At 35.2% G+C, this 17,474-nt stretch overlaps 1 protein-coding gene, 1 long non-coding RNA gene and 2 other non-coding genes across 11 annotated transcripts in view; 1 reads left to right on the forward strand and 3 right to left on the reverse strand.

Moving 5' to 3' along the window:
* The window catches only part of DNM3 (dynamin 3), a 563,268-nt gene that overhangs the window by 286,206 nt on the left and 259,588 nt on the right, over positions 1 to 17,474 (forward strand). The gene's annotated exons all lie outside the window — the stretch shown is intronic.
* Positions 1,563 to 7,761, reverse strand: LOC144340355 (uncharacterized). Of its 3 annotated transcripts, XR_013416398.1 has the most exons (4): positions 7,532 to 7,761; positions 7,339 to 7,411; positions 5,105 to 5,199; positions 1,563 to 3,569 (listed from the first exon to the last, which is right to left on the reverse strand). It is a non-coding gene; the product is annotated as an uncharacterized LOC144340355 (long non-coding RNA). The 3 variants fall into 3 exon arrangements; XR_013416396.1 differs by having other exon boundaries at positions 5,105 to 5,179; positions 7,339 to 7,536; XR_013416397.1 differs by lacking the exon at positions 7,532 to 7,761 and having other exon boundaries at positions 7,339 to 7,527.
* Positions 1,775 to 1,884, reverse strand: MIR214 (microRNA mir-214). Its single transcript, NR_032044.1, has one exon. It is a non-coding gene; the product is annotated as a microRNA mir-214 (primary transcript).
* Positions 7,509 to 7,618, reverse strand: MIR199A-1 (microRNA mir-199a-1). The gene has a single exon (NR_032039.1). It is a non-coding gene; the product is annotated as a microRNA mir-199a-1 (primary transcript).

Here is a 17,474-nt window from a genome sequence, read left to right on the forward strand (position 1 = left end):
CTCACTTTAGGATGACTCTGCTGCCATCCTAGCTTTCCCTTTGGAGTCTGAAGGACGGGTGTAGTCTCCTTAATGTTCTGGCTAGGTCATTGTCTCATTATGGGAGCTATCAAGCACTCTCCTGAGACTGCCTTGCAGGGTCCAGTAGAATAATTCCATACGTGAACTCTCATATGCAGCATTTGCAACAGGTTGTACAAGGCATTTAAGATTGGGTAGAACGATGTCGATATTCTGTGAGTCATTTTTATATTGTCTTCCTGTTTATATTCTACGTTTTGTGAGTATTGTTTAGGACTTTATTTGCTAGTAATGGAACTTTTATTTAACGTAAAAATCTGCATCACACAATGTATCTTGCAAAAGCAGAGATGAATTTTAGCAGATGACATATTGCCATAAGACAAGATTGTTTAAATGAGAGAAATTTAACTTTGATCATATTTTTGCTTTGTAGTTTTGCCCCATCATTCAGTTTTTTTAATTAAAAAAACTATAATGTCAGGTTTGGTTAAAATATCATTGTCAGAAAATTTGAAACTCACTGGGCTCTTAGCCTTAAGACAGACTTTCATTTTAAAAATAAAATACCTGAATGAAAAATAGTTTGCTTTAGTTCAGAATACATACATAAAGTGTTTAATAATTAAATGTGAAGAAACGGTTTTGAGTACCCTTGTGTTACATTTTTTTAAGCTTGACCAGAATCTTTCTAAGAAAGATGAAAATTAATTTTAAATACTGAAGCTAAAACATGTTAATGAACTAAATAAAAGTTGACACATTTCTAATTGTATCCATCTTCCCACCTTTTACCCTTAAGTATTTAAGATATTCATAGACAAAAGCCATCCCTTATCATTTCACTCCAGTCAACAGTGCATAAACTGAAGTTTGGATATTTTCTCAAAAGATGTGGCAAAATATACATTTCAAGTGCATTAACCACTTTCCTTACGCTTCTGAAGATAAATGAATTGCCTGAACATCTCAAGATCTTGAAAGTTTATAGTGATGGAAGCATAGGTTGCAAGTGAATGTGTTGGCCTTGTAAATTCTACTCCTAAAACTGTAGCATCTGTAGCATAAGCGCCTTCTTAATGAAAGAGTGATGCAGTCATAAATTTATGTATACCATGACGCATGGAAGTATCAAAGTTTCAACTTTCCATGTGTCAAAAGAGGAGAAGCTATTGTTTTAATATAGTTGAACATTATGTTGGAAATAGTAGTCTTTTCACTGTGTTTTACCCAGACCCAGACTGGCAGAGGTAACTCAAAGTAGTTGATCCTTTGGAGTACTCTTTTCCTCCCTTTTCGTCTGTCTTTGCACCCTATCCCCTTAAAAATAAATCATGACATAGAAAACCATATTTAGTTTATGGACGAGAATTCTTAGAATAATTTTTTCTTTGTCAAGCATCAGACTGAAGTTATATTGTTCTGTTATATTGAGTTTCTATATTGATGTAGGGTACTGCAAAGCTGTGTACAATAAATGTCAAGGATAGTGATTTACTGACAACAATTAGGAAAAGAGAACTATAGAATGCACAGGAACATTTTCAGAAATGGGTTTTATTATATTTCATAGGCACCACTCACTTTACTTTTGGTGGGTTTTAATACTTGAATCAAAATAAAATAATACATGAGTTAAGTATTAAACCAACAGATTAAAGCCCCAGGCCCCAAGCCCCTCATTTTGGTTGTAGCTCTTGGTGTAGATGCTATGGTGTGAGGGCTGCTTTCTTTCAATGGCTGGTTGTCATTCAGGCTGGGTTGTCATGTGACTGCCTGTCTGTGCCTGCTGTACAGGTGAGCGGATGTTCTGCACAGCAAGTGTAGACAGGCAGACACATGACAACTCTGTCCAGCCAGGCCCTTGGTTCCTTCAGGTTTCCTTTGCTCATAGACAGATACAATCAGCCTGTTTTCCAGATTTGGTGATTTTGGAGAGTAAGGGGAAAGGGAGAAAAATACACAATATAATTAAACATTAAAACATTATGGAACTAAAAACACGTTAGACTTTTGACTTTATTCAGAAAGTACATTTATACATTTGTTCCAAATGTGCTAACATGGATAATTTGCATAACAGAAAACTCACATTAAAATTTTAGGAAAAAAAGAGATTAAACACAAGGTTTTTTCTTAAATCCAATTCATATTAGTACTGGCCCACATGTAGTCAGAGTTCAGAGTAATTGAACCAGATGTTTTTCCTCTTTGCAAAAAACTGCATATTTTAATACTGAAGTTAAAGATAAAAACTATGTTTATACATGTTTCTTTTAGTAGATAAGTACAATAACCTTGCCCATGAAAAAGAAAATTACCATTGACATGGAAACAGCAGCGCTTTTCAAAATAATGAGCCTAATGTATTTGGCAACCCAAGCTGCTGACTTTGGTATCTGATGCTTTGATAATAGGATTTTACAAGGGAATATGTTTTTACCAATTATATGTTAAACAACAGGAACCGATTTAAATGTCTCATTTTCCTTTTAAATGCAAAGTTTCTAAGTGTGGATGTGAAATCAAATTAAAGGCAGTTGTGAGCTTAAGTTATCCACCTCTTAATTAACCACAGGGACATGCTGTGAATCAAAAGGGTATAAACTGGAAGGTTGTTACTCACAGTGATGCTCAGAATGTGTTTTGGATATAGTTAGTGCAACATAGTTACAAAATAGTACCTTAAGAAAAGGCAGAAAAGGCAAATTCATTTCATATCCAAAAAATTAAAACCAGATCCTTTGAAAAATTTTCTATAATTTATATGAGCTAATAGTGTTAAATATGCAGATACAAAATTTAATTCTGGTGAGTCGAGAATAATTCTACTATTTTAATATCAATTATCAATTCACATTTGTAGAAGTATTAAGCAAATTCCCCTCCCCTTTTAAAAGCAAAAATATCCAAATAGTCAAAATTCCAGTAAGTAGGACTTCTTAAAAAACACAGCACCAAAAAACAGTATTGTCCACAGATTGTACAATTAGACATTTTCTCAAAGAACTTTAAGGAAAACAAATAGTTTGTGATTTATCTTTAATTGTAAAATTCTGAGAAAATAGCAAATAGAAACTTAATGGAAAGCAAAATAGTTTTTAGATACTGAGAAAATGACAATTTTCTACAAATCTGGACTTTTATGCAGTGATTAGATAAGGTAATGTTTTAACAAAAGCTGATAAGTGCCATTTTCTGTGTACTTATGTAATTTCAAGAAAGTAAATTTCTGATTCTGTTTCTGGCCATCACTTCCGAGTAAAGGAACTTTTTTTTTCCTTAACAGAATAATAAACATGAGTAAACTTGTCTGTTATTTAAATAGCTACAAGGTTAGAGTATGCCAAAAACCAGTGCCTTAAAATACTATTGTGTTACTGTTGCTGCATTCAGTGCAACAGAAAGTAATTATAGAGTGATTCACTTACAAAGAGTATAGTGGTGGAAATTAAAAATTACTAAAATTCTTTATAACTTTTCCTCTCTCTCCCATAAATAATTTGATCCAGTTAACTCTGCTCAATTAAAGGAATGATGCATGCAACCTGAAAAAATAAAAAGAAATATTTGTGAGTTTGTATGTTATGCTTTAATATAAAACAGTTTTATTAAGGCAAGATATAAAAAAATTTTTGATCCAGAAAAACCACAACAGTTTTTCAGGGGGAAAAAATCTCGCTGAAAATGATTGTTCTACTCATAAGGCTTTTGGACACTTTATGTTTCTGATAGATTTTTAAAACACACTTACAGTAAGTATGTGACATATGCACACTTCATAGTTATATTGAACCTGCCCCTAAACTTGTTAAAAAGATGAAAGACTGAAAACCATATTGACTTTTTTTTAATCTCCCAAATTATAGGTTGGATATTAGTTTATTATTACTTAAAATACTAGCTAAAATATAAAACAGCTATTTGTATTATTATCATACTATGTAATTTTTAGCATGGTTATTATACCTTGTTTTCTTTTTGTCTTTTATTTCTTAAGGAAAAAAATGTAAGAAAAGAATTATCTTCTAAGTCTTCTGTAGTAAAATTAAACCAAAGCAACTCCAGGAAACTGGCTGTCACGCTAAGTCAAAAAATTCAAAATGAAGATTTTTTTCCTAATTTACTTGGTTATCTCTATCTATTAAAACTGACAAAAATTATTCATAAGAGACCTTTGAAAATTGGTAAATATTTATATCTACTTAATTTACAGAACATGAAAGTAAAAAGGGATTTGAATTAAGAAAGTTTCTATCTTAACTCAGGAATTTCCTGTCTTAGGTTAAAGCCTGACCTTCCAGTTATTTTAAGCCAGGATTTCTGAGTGATGGTCTCTTAGTTATTATTTTGACGTTATTGTGATGGGTGGGCTTTTCTGCTTAGAGCAGGGTAAAGTGCATTGTTTATAAAGAGCGGATCCCTTATAGAGTAAGTGAAAGCTTGGCGTCTCTTTAGCGAGCATGGACGCTTGTGGATGAGTGAATTTTTTTACATTACCAAGTTGTACTTTTTATATCTTATAACAGCTTAAGACTTCAACCAAAAAAGTGGGAAGAATTCTTTCATTGGGATTTTTATGTCTAAACTATTTCCCACAGAGTGAAATACTTGGGTGGTCTGTAGGCAAGAGGTGGGGGTAGATAGTATATTTTGGTCTTTTACAAACATAAACATATTATCTGGGCCGAAAGCCCGAATGCCAAGCAGGAAGGATATTAAGCCTATTGACTAACTACAGGAAAGTGATCAGCGTGAAACTTTGTCCTATAGTAAACAATCTTTCTTTGATTTTGAGATCTGTGGCCTAAAAGAAAAATGGGTTTGAAAATTGAAGTACACCGTTTTCAATTGATCCTTTTCCAATTAAGACATTATGGTGTTGAAGCTAAGGCTCTGAACTTCCTTTCGCTTAGATGGCGGAAAAGTCCTTTTAACCCAGTACCTAGTCCAATTTATCAATCGTTCACATGCTAAAATGAAAAATAATTATGAAATTTCTATGAAATGTAGTTTGGACAGACCCTGAAACAATTTCTCTTCATGACCATGTATAATGTTTAATTTTAATACTTACACTTACCATTACATCCAGGGGTAGTTTTAGTTGAAGATGCTCACTGTTGGTTAGTTTCCTCTGGAATAGATTCCATGATCCCTAAAATATTTGTATATCTCCTTATAAAGTAATATGAAAATAAAATTAAACATTTTTCTAATTTACCTGGATATAGATACGGCTATAATGTATATAAATGTGGGCATGTGTACCAGCGCATAAACTACAATCCTGCCTTCATTCAGCAGAGCTTTATAAAATGAGCTTTTACTTTTGATCTTTAATTTAGCCCATATAATTGAAAAATAAGTACTATTCCTTTTCATTTGTTAAAAGTTTGCCTCAAAAATAAGTCGCTAGAGCCACATCAAGCACGTGCAGGAACTCCTTGGTTATCCTTTTACAAAGTAATTCTTATATTTCTACTCTTGTACTTATGCCAGGGGCACCCTTATGTCCCTTCTATCTCCAGACCGAAAGTCATCCTGAGGGAGAAAATAGGTGAGGGACCCGTAGGGATTCATTTCTTTGAAACAAAAAGACCATTTAACATGAAGAAAGAAATTGAAATTAAATATACATTAAATGAAAGCAAATTATGAAGTGTAATCATTTCTAGAGTTAAAAAAAAAACAACCAGAAAATTTGAGAAAACTTAAACATTACCAAAGTACCTTGTTAGCTATTCTTCTTCAGTAATTGTATCAATTAGAAAAAATATATTTCTTGAAAAAATGAGCTCCTCTAAGTTACTTTTTTAAAAGTTTTCTTATGTAAAAGAAACTATATAGATTTTTAACGTCTCATTTGTTCTGCTAAAAATAGTTAATATGGAACTCTGCAAGTCACAATAGAAAATGAAAGGATGACTTTACTATATCATCTAAGTGAAAGTAGCTAAATTTCTCCTTGCTGTGTATATTTTAACTAAGAATCATGAATATATAAGAATACTTATGTTTTCTTTATACACATTTTGGGGTGATCAGAAGGGTAATTTTTAAAGTAAGTTGTTTTGACAAAAGAAAGCTTAGGGAACCTTTTATAATAAAATATTTTGCTAAAGAGAACTTGAGTCAATTTTTGAATTGTTGCAAAATGTATAACTTAGAAAAGAATTTGTTCAGGAACCACTGTAACTTTAAAGGACAAAAGAGATTACATTTATTTTTCACAAACCCTCTAGAAGAGATGTTTTCATTATATAGAATTGTTTGGGAATTGAACTAAATGGGGGTTAAGAAAATTAGTGATGAGGCAATAACATTTTTCCAGAACTTTCTTTAAGGGACCCACCTCTAAAGTTCAGCACAGATCACATTGCAATCCAGACTTGCTCTATTATTTTCTCTATTAGGATTTCATTCAGCTTGAGGGTTTTCTTCCCTCCCACCTTCCTCCCCCTCTCCCACCCTCCTTCACCTCCAGGACAGCTGGAAATTGACCAAAGAAAACTTCTGCCTTCGTTTACAAATTCCTTTTTTATCAGTGGGTTTCTAGACAAAGTGCCTTATCATTTTAAATGCTCGGAGAAGTGGAAGCATTGTAAGCTATAGGCAAGAGGGCTCAGCTGAGCAGCAAGTATCAATCACTCTTTGATTAAAAAAAAAAAAAAAAAGTGAAAGATATTTACAGGGATAGCTGAAGATAGAGATTTTTATTTCCTGATTTATTCAATTGCTGACTCAATAAGTTGTGGGTTGGCGCTCTTCTCTGGGCAAATCCCATCTGCATTGTCTGGTAGGCAAGACTTGGCAGGTTCTTCTTTTATTGTTAGGTACTATTATTCCTGGTGTTTATGTTATAGAAGGAAATCTTCAGAAAAGCACTATCCATTTAGCATTTAAAAACCAGCAAGTATTCTTTACTTTGGGAAAAATGACTTCAGTCCTGGGATGTTAAAAGTTACACATACAGCCTTCATCCATATACGTTTTTAAATCTCTGAATTATTATTAAACAATTCAGAAGTAGCCTCATTAAACTATTCTTAAGTGTCTGGAGTGAGTTTTTTCATATTTCATTTTGAAGTGGGAAAACCTTTACACTTAAGAAAACACTCGAATTATCAATCTTCAGAAAAAAACCAAAAAAACAGTGAATCGCTATATACCACACACTTTCGCTCTTTTAAAATTAAACACATCTCTACCCATCACACATGTACCTCTGTTTCCCTTGCATGTTAACACAAATCATGTACTCCCCACCTAGGTTCCCTTGGTCACAGACCAGGTGAGCAGTCAAGAAGGCCTTACCCGCTGGTCTTCCTTTCGGCAGTCTTTTCTCAGCAGTGTCCCCGAGGGCTTCTTGGTCCCTAGTGTGCAAAACCTGTGAAGAAAAACACTGGATATGAGATTCAAAAAAGGAGCAAACAAATGTCTTCTCCTTGGAAACAGCCCATTTTGTCCCCAGCAGTCCATGGCGTTGCTCTCCCTTGCCCAGTCTAACCAATGTGCAGACTACTGTACAACGGCATTGTCCTGAACAGGTAGTCTGAACACTGGGGCGACGGAGCAGGATCTCCAGAAGCTTCCTTCCATGTACTTAAAATCCTCTCCCGGTCCTCAGGAAAAGCCTCCCTTCCTGCACCAGGGGTTGCATTCAGCTTTCCCCCCTGAATTCTGCTGCGCTGACTGAGACACACTCAAGGGCTGTGATTTCCAGTCTTGACGTGGCACATTTGCTGCAGACTGGGGAACTGGCAATGAATTTAGGACCAGGAAAAGGGGGAGGGCTGGGCTGGAGAGTCCATATATGGGATGATGTCACCCTGGGGAGGTTTGGGTATGCGCTGTGCCGCTGGAGAGACCGCTAGAATCGCCTGCTCTCAGACATGGGTCTGTGCATAAAATGGTACCAGATGTTTTAGTGTAACGTTAAGCAGTCATTTCATCTTCAGGCCAGATTTTTTTCCTCAACTGGGCAGGAAGTGGGCCCCAGTATGGAAAAGCTGTAAAAAAAAAAAAAAAAAAAAAAAAGAGTCAAGATGTACAGTTCGGCTGTGGCCAACTGAAAGTGAGTTAGTGTAGATGTACAAATTTACTGTCTGACCCAGGCTAGAGAAGTAATTTGAAGATAGAGGGTAGATAAAATAGTAAACAGAAAGTTGAACACTGGAAGGCAGAGCTCATTTGGAAACCTTTTTGAGCTTTCCTGTGGCACTTTGTTTTCTGGTATTTCACTCGTCAAAAAGGGCAGATAAGTTTCTCTCTCTCTCTCTCTCTTTCTCTCTCTCTCTCTCTCTCTCTCTCTCTCTCCCCGTCTCTCTTCCTCTCTCTCGCTCCCCCCTTCTCTCTCTCCTCCTCCCTCCCTCCCCCATCCCTCTCTCTCTCTCTCTCTCTCTCCCTCCTCTCTTTCACTCCTTCTCTCTCTCCCTCCTTCTCCTGTCTGTTGGATCTGTCAGCAGCTTGCAGGCTGCTCTAGACTTGAACAGTAATTATAGCAACTTCCTGAAAGTGAAGCCCCCATGAAAAGTCTGGAGAAATGTTCTTTGTCATAGCCTCTACATGAGTAATTAGTTCCACATGTGGCCTTCCTAGTTTCCCTCAGCTATTCTGGCTGGCTCTCTGAATGCTGTGCTATAGTTTGACCTAAAGAAACGTTAAAGTTTTTATTTGAAGCATCCACTACAAAATAACGACTCAGGTCTAACAAATCGCCTCTGGTAGATCCACGCCGTTAGGTATAGCATTGTTTTTCACTGTTAATTCCTGATTCTGTTTTGATACTTTTGTTTTGTTTTCATGGTATTCTGTGGCTTAGTTTTATCTCTGATTAACTAAATCTGTTGAAATTTGCCAAGTACCGCTTGACCAAAGGTTATAAGATATCAGCCCACTGGCATCTACTTTTCTTTCCGTGTTGTGGCTGTTTTCAATTATATATACTGTTGAATATTCTGAATATGTAGTTCTCTCACTTTCCCTCCGTAGGATTCTGATCAAAGCTAGAGTCACCTCAAACAAGAGCTTGATTAATTGCCTTCTAAAGATCAAAATGTGAGAAAATTTCTAGGTAGCTCCCAAATTTAATTTGACTAACCAAACTAAGAAACTTAGCATCCTTTAAAGAAGTACAGCCAAAGCGATTCATTTCCACTGGCCTTCTGAAATGCTTTTTAGAAATAGAAAAATATATCACTTATTTATACGCTGCATTGTATATTTCAAAAAGCTTCAAGTGAGTACTGTCCTAAAGCATTTGCTTTTCATAAAATGACTTCTTTTGATTCATTAAATAGCACACTACTAAAGAGTTCAAAAGTTATGATAAACCCTTGTTATTTTGTGAGGAAGATTAAATAAGATAAACATGAATGATCTGGCATCTTAGCATGGAACAGAGATTAGCACTGGGTATACCATTCATAGAAATATTTATATCATCAATAGGAGTCAGAGGAATGACTTTATATCACTGTACTTTTACTTCCATACTTGTGTCTTTAGGGCCTATTCAATAGTGCTTGCACAAGCCCTGTAAGACTCACCTCCCCTTTTTCCCTGTCACTGCTTGCATATTACTGGAAATAATGTAAATGTGACTACATACAATCTAGTAGTTGTATTACATGTGGATACCAACTCCATTTTATTTTTTAAAGTATCTGTGTGTTTACTCACATGAAGTCTTCATAGAGGAACCATAAACCACTGAGCCAGTAGTCAGCCAGCATTCCAGGAGTAGGCCTCCTTCTGCCACAGAAAGTGAAAGCCTTTCTTCTGCCCCCTTCCATTTAGATATAAGACATGCCTTGGAAATTTTTGTCAAGGCAAACAAAAGGGGTTCTGATCATATTGCACCATGATTTCCCCTTAGTCCATACATCTATATGCCCTCAAATGGTTCTACTACCTACACCAAATAGGAATCTTATGATATTTCAATCAAAGGACTTAACTTTTTACTTATCTTTATGACTTTCTAAACATTTTAAGGAATTTTCTCCAGAGACAGCTATAGAAATTGAGTTCCCCTTAGAATATATGTCCATCTCCTTGAGTTTCCAGTTAACTGAAGTGTTTGAGGGTGTTCTTGCCTCCAAATAGTTCAACAAATATTTATTCTCGCCTACTCACCTGCTAGTCACAATACCAGGGACTGGGCATACAGAGATTAAGATCTGACTCCTGCCCTCAAAAAGCTCACACTTACATAAAACGTTAGGAATACACATCTGTGACCAAGTTCTGTTTAAAAAGTTGGTCATTCTGCTCTGAAAAGTCCTTGGCATTGATTTGGAAATGCCTTAATAACTTTTCTTATGTCTGTAAAGTTATCACTTGAATACCCAAAATGTATTGGGCCCTAGAAAGCAAAGTTGGACATGACAAATACTTGACTTTGAGGAACTAAAGTTACTTAATTTGCTTATTTCAAATGTTGTTGACCAAAGTGATTATTGAATCAATAGATGGTTTTGGGTGACTACAAAATATGCTCTATTTTAAAGTGTTATGAAAAGGAAACACAGTTTCAGTTAGTTATTGTTACCAATCTTGGCACATTTTTATGACTTTGGAAATTCTCAAATTGAAACCAGGACTGAGGCTTCTTTCTATGTACCTCTAAAGGGGCAGGGTTACTAGTGTTTACAATTATTTTGTGATATCCAGATATGCGTACTTCAGCTAATATTTATATAGCCTTAATTTTTTTTTTTGGTACAAGATTAGTGCACAAGTTCAAACAATAGAGAGGTATGTCAAGAAAAAAATTAATCATCATTATCCCTTCCAACTTCTTATCCCTTTCTGTCTTCCCAAACTAATGGTAACTGTTTGGCATGATTCCTTTGACTACCTTCTCAATAGTCATTTTACAGCTTCTTTACAGATTACAAAATCCATTCACGTATAATGTATTAGTTTCTTATGATAACCCTATAGTGTAGCTATTATTATCCCCATTCTATTGATGATAAAATTAAAGCTCAGAGAGCTTAAACATTACTTCATCAGAGTCCACAAATGGCAGAACTCAGAGTTTTTTTCTAGCACCAATGCTCGTGCTCAGAAGAATATTGTCAACCTACAGAAACAACGTATTCCCCTAACAAATTCTTATAGTGCTTGTATTTCCTGTTATTAAAATGCCAATTAATTACCTCCTGTGCTTTCACAGTTTTATACTGAGATGTTACCTGTACTATTTGTTATTTTATGTATTTGAACTTTTTTTTTCCTAGATAAAGTATAAGCTAATTGAAGGCAGGAAAAATATATTTGTATTTCTTTTGACTGGCTGATTGTAGGCCATTCAGTAAACTGTAAAAGAATGAGTAAAGAGCTATATGGTATGCATGTGGTTTCTGGTCAAATATTCGTCATGATAGTAACTTAGGAATTACAGCTCTCTTAAAAAAATCATAAAAAACATAGTGTGCTTTTAATATTTATGTATGTGTCTGCAACTACCATACCAGATTGAACTATTCTTTTTGAAATAAATGTAAACATTGAGCCAACCATATTTCCTTGCTTATTTTTGGCCTTCTAATCTTCTGGAAGCATCCTGTGCAGCTACCAGTCATACAATCTTGTGTGAAAAGCAGGATCTAACCAAGTTGTAGTATTTCCTTTCTCCTTTTCTCCTTCCCAGTTTGTAGCTAAGATAAAAATCTAGCTGACCTTCGTTCATTGCTAATTAGAGAAGATAGCCCCACTTAGTTTGGCTTTATGTTGTGTGGATTAGCACTTTTTTTTTTTTAATTGGAGGCAATGCAGTCCCCTAATCTCCTGCATTTCCTATTTTGTTAGGGCCCAAAGGACTAGATATGTTGTAGCAGAGCGTTCCAGTTTTCTTCCCTTGCCTGAATCACAAACAAATGGCTTCCCTCAAATCACTGCAGTGAAGTGCCTTCTTAGGCAGAGATGCAACATCAGCCTGTAAAATAGAGGAGGAATATTTCAGAGGGGTAAGAGATTTTCCTTCAACAACTGAAAAAGAAGTTAAATTAGAAAGCTATAAATTATCAACTTAATGCAACTGAGTTTACAATCTTCAGAAAGTTTACAAAAGACAAAGATTGTGAGAGAATTGATTTTAAAACGTACATTTACAGACGCATGTTTTGTTTTTGCCTGTCTCTAAAATTTCCATTGCTGAGTCTGTTTATTTAGAAATAAGCTCCTAACCAAAAGCAGTATATATTTTATGAACATTCTTTCCTCAAATCAATTGAGAAAGCTAATGTTATGTCTTTGAGTTTTACTAACCACTGGCGTGCACAGCAGCCATTTTTATATTTCAGTAACATAATACGTCCAGCAGACAAACCTTAAAAACTCTAGCTCTATTGGATACCAGTCACAAGAAAGGAAATATATGATTTATGACTCCAGTAAAATTGGAAGCACTGTCTTGAGATCTTTAGGGAAAGGCAAGTTAAAGGGATTAGAAAATTGTTGCTGGCCTTTTCATGCAGATTTTAAGTGAGAGCGTACTAGGAGTGTAGTCTGCTGCCTGCTTCCACCCTCAAAAGCTGATAAGCATCATCTGAATGCTATGTGCTGCGAGCTCCGTTGAATTCCGTGTTACAATCAGACTTTAGAACGAGGACTGGTTCCCTTGGACAAGAGAAACATGGTGTCGTCAGGTCACTGACAATTTTAGAGTATTGACTCCTGATGTCTTTTGGCATCACCAGCATTTTATTTCCTTAGTGTGACTCAAACATGAATATGCATGATATCCAAAAGAAAAAATATCTGTATGTGCATAATATAAGGACTCAGAAACTACTTTTTTTTTCTGCAGGGGTGGAGAAAGTACCCTTTCTGTGGATGGGGATACAAGTTAAGCATAATGGCTACAAGGATGCATGTGTGTGAAGGGACGCTTTCTGCTTTACTCAGAATACCTGCAATTATGCAGTAGGTCATTTTAGAAGCTCTACGTCTTTAAGTAATGATAGGCATACTTGTGCAACACATAGCACATTGCCTTTATTTTAGGATTTTAATCTTCTGGTATATACAAAAGGGGAAACCCAAATTAAATGAATTTCTAAAAGGGTTTGATCCAACATAAGTCTGTTTAGTTGCGTCCATTATAAATATGTTAACTAGCCTTCTCAATTCTGTTCAGTTTCCAGAGAATTTATTCTAGCTTCTAAGGACATATGAGACCATATTAAAATACTTCTATTCACACCATCATGGAAATTTGCTTTACTTTTACATACCAAAAAAAGTACTTGGCATATAAATTGGTTCATGTCGAAAGGTTATTTATAGGTTGCAAATGGGTATTAACCACATATCTTTATAAACACTTATTTTAGTATTAATCAACTAAAAGTGATTTCCATTTGCCACACAGAATCAGATTCAGTGCCACTTCACTGCCACTCAGGATGAGAGTACAAAAGCTATAGAGGTAATAACATATACTGTTTTCTGAATTTAGAGGTTTGTTTTGTTTAGTTAGTATTTTCTTTTGAGCACTTATTTTATGTCAGCGTCCATGCTAGTGTCTTTCACATGTGATAGAATTTAATCCAGCAATTCTGAAAGGTAGGATCTCTCCATGGTTACAGATGAGGAAGCAGAAGCTCAAGGAGGCAGTGTCGTGTGGGTATTCTGGAGCCAGCTGGCATGGGTTTGAATCCTGGCTTCACAGCTTGTTATGATGCTTCCTTGGCAAATTATTTAACTTTTCTGACCTCTGGTTTCCTCATCTCTAAAACAGAAAAGAGCGTAGAACAGGGCCTGGCCCAGACCTAAGCTTTATGCAGGTAAGCCTGCTGCGGGACGCACCAGTCACCCGGTCTTTATGCTTACTGACCCCCTAGGTCTGGTGTCTCCAAAGCTTAGCCACAGCAAAGCAAACACTGTTCAGGAAGAAAGTACGTTATTTTCCTCAAGGCTTTTATAATCTCAATGAGTAAATGCGTTGTGAGTATGAAACAAATGAAAATAGAAAAAAAAAAAAGCTTGATTCTGAGGGAATGGTAACAGGATTGTTTTAAAAACACTGTAATGGAAGCTGACTTATTAAGATAACCCTTTGGAGAATCTTGTTGAAAAGCCATCATAACCTTTCTCACTCTTGTGTTTATCTGGTTTTACTACAGATCTACGGATGGATAGACTGATAAGTAGGTCTAGATATATGTGCAATTGTATGTGCAAATGTATGTGAGCATATATAGGTGTATATAGTATATGTAAATATGTATATAAATGTGTATGTATTTATGTATATATTTAAAGTAAACCAGATCATCTCTATATAAGAATTATTAACATCAAAATAAATTATTTACCCCTTTTAAAGTAATATTATTTTAAGCCTAGGGCATGTGCAGTGCTTTTTGTAATCTTAAAAGTTAGTTTTAGTGTATACACATTTCAGTCTTTTTTATTTTTTTTAACTTTTGCCTGTCAGAGCTTCATAGCGATAGTTAAAGGTTAACATAGAAATATTGGGTAAGAAATACCTTTGTAATTTGCAAATGCAACAAGGTAGGGGCATTGATTTCTATTTGAGTGGAGCTGTCACTGACTTCATTTTAAAACTACACACACATTTTGTGTACTATTGGTTCATTTTTGTTAGGGGAACACTCACTTTACTCCCAATCTTCTGTCCTATGACAAAATGGTTTCCTCTGGTACAATTTACTTTGTTTCCATCTCTCCTCAGGTTCTTCAAGAAAAAACTAGCCTTGGTTTTCATTGGCCAGAATGGATTATGATTGCTTTTGAAATAATGTCTTGTTTTGCTGAAAAGCTAGTAGATTATTAACTCATTATTTTTTCTTTAAGGGATTTGTACTCCATTGAGAATATGTGGGGTGGCCTCAGGTGCTTCCTGGCCAATGTGTGTGTCAACTACTAGGGCAGGTGCTTGAGGTTCAACTTGCATCCATAGGCATTTTCAGAGTCTCATGAAGTTAGTACTGACAAGTACACTAATTGTTGTTTCTCTGTTTTTTAAGTTTTCTGAAGAGAGAAAAACAGTGAGGATAAGTGGTATAAAAGGAGTCTTTGTTTGTTTGTTTGAAACATTCTGCCACTCAGACTGGAGTGCGGTGGTACAGTAATGGCTCACTGCAGCCTCGACCTCCTGGTATCAAGTGATACTCCAATCTCTCAGCCTCCCAAGTAGCTGGGACTACAGGTGTGCACCACCATGCCTGGTTACTTTTATTTTTTAAATTTTTTTGTAGAGACAGAGTCTCCCTGTGTTACCCAGGCTGATCTGAAACTCCTGGACTCAAGGGATCCTCCCATCTTGGCCTCCCAGTGTGTTGGGATTACAGGCATGAGCCACTGTGCTGGCTAAAAAGATCCTTTCAAATTTTCTAGAAGTAATTGCCTTCTGCTAGTGGTGAAGCCAGTTTTAGGATAATGGACTTCCCTTCCTTTTTTCTTTTTTTTTTTTTCCAATGATTCCAGACCTTGAAGTTTTCAGTACTACAATTCAATTGGTTAATTTTTGGAAAGTTGAGTCCCTCATTCTTTTTAATCTTTAACAAAGGACAAGAAAGCTACTGGGAGTTGATTTTCTAGTAAATTTTGCTTTATCTACTTCATAAATCAACCTTAATTTTAGTTCTTTCTTTGTCTTCAGATCATAAAATAATTAGTATTGCTTACCCTGTGATTCTTATGTGGGTTGGGTGGGATCTGATTTGAGGTAATGTCAACTGTAACTCTTTTTATTATTAAATAATAACTCTAAATTATTATTTAATTTGATTTTGTTTTGGATTGCATGTTGTAGATTCAGACAAATATAGATGAATGCCACTTCTGTTGCATTCCCATACTATATCATTTTCAATGCATTTGTCCTGTGTATGTACATGGGAGGATTTCTGAGTATATCAAATTCCCCACTTAAAACTACCATTCCCACGGTACATGTCTCCTTCACATTCAATATAGAGGAATTTTAGTGAATTTTTTGTAAATGTACATGCTGACAGAAACTGTTTAGAAGGGCCATCTTAAAAACAATTTTTAACAATGTAAGATAATTTACATAAGTATGTAAGATAACTTGCTTACCAGTGTATAGTGTGATTGTGAAATAAAAGGTTTGAATTAACATTCACAGTGAATACACTAAAGCCAAGTGTTTCAGTGCCAAGAGCAGAAACTGTTTGATGACTTATTGTTTGTACAGATTTAATTAGTTATATTTAGTTTCAAAACTTCATCTTTAACAAATTCTACTTCTTTGAAGTTAAATGAAACTTTTGCTTTTTTGAATTCAACTGAGATATCAGAGAAGGAGCATTAGAATTGATTGGTTCAAGTTCAGCTCTGCCATTTTCTCATTTGCCAAATGTTATAAAGAAAGATACCTACCTGAGAGGTGGTTGGGAGGTCTAATTCGATGATACGGATAAAATAAATTGGGATGCTTTTGAAAACATTCTGCAACAAGTTCATATGGCAACAGTTTGGAGAATGCCATGGCAGTGCCTTAGGGAAAGTGATTATGGTGTTGTAGCAAATACCATTTCTACCCTTGGTGACTTTTATGTTGTCCCTGAACATTTACAGAGAATAGGAGCAGAGAATATTAAACTAGTTATTTTATCAAAAGACTGTGATATGTGTTAATTTCCCATACTTCAATATATGCATCAGTCAAGTGATCAGAAAGCATTCAGTAAAACAGGCTTATTAGTTTTCGCCCTTTTTCCTCCTCCTCTTTTCCACTACTTCATCTTTTCTTTCCATCTTTCCTCTGTTCAGCATGAGGCTTTCTCTGAGTATTCCTCTTCTCTCCAGTCCCCATTCATCCTGTTTCTTTTTTAGAACATTGAGTTGAAATTGAGCTATTGGTAAAAATGTGTTAGGTTATTTAATAAGATTTTGTTTCTTCTCCTTAAATTTTCAATTAGATGAATTAAACCCTATGTATGCATTCTTAAAAACAAATAGCTCCCAAACTAATTGCTTTGATACTTCCATGTGGCCTTTAAAATAATTTTTCTATGACCCAGTTGCTTTTGATTTTTTTAAACATTAAATGTCTTCAGAAGGGTGGAGAAAGAAGGATAGAGTTACAGATTGATCATACTTTTATTTAAAAGCAGTTTTTCTAAGGTTCCAAAGAATATTGCACACCAAATATTTCCAAATAACATATATAGACCTTATTGTCTGTTTAATTCATTCATTCATTCATTCATTCATTCATTTGTTGCTTGTGCTCTGCTGATTCTTCTTAAACTGTCATTTCACTTATTCTGACATTTATATCTTATCTTTCTAACTTGATTAGAAGCACCTTGAGGTCCAGGGCCATACCTATAGTTTCTAGGTATGTCCTACAATAGTTTCCCAAATGGAATCAGGTGAATAAACACATATTAATTAATCTGAGATTTTCTTGAATGGAAGGAATCAAAGAAAGAGGATTCCTTTTG

This window comes from Macaca mulatta, chromosome 1, assembly GCF_049350105.2.
Source record: "Macaca mulatta isolate MMU2019108-1 chromosome 1, T2T-MMU8v2.0, whole genome shotgun sequence".
Lineage (NCBI taxonomy): Eukaryota > Metazoa > Chordata > Mammalia > Primates > Cercopithecidae > Macaca > Macaca mulatta.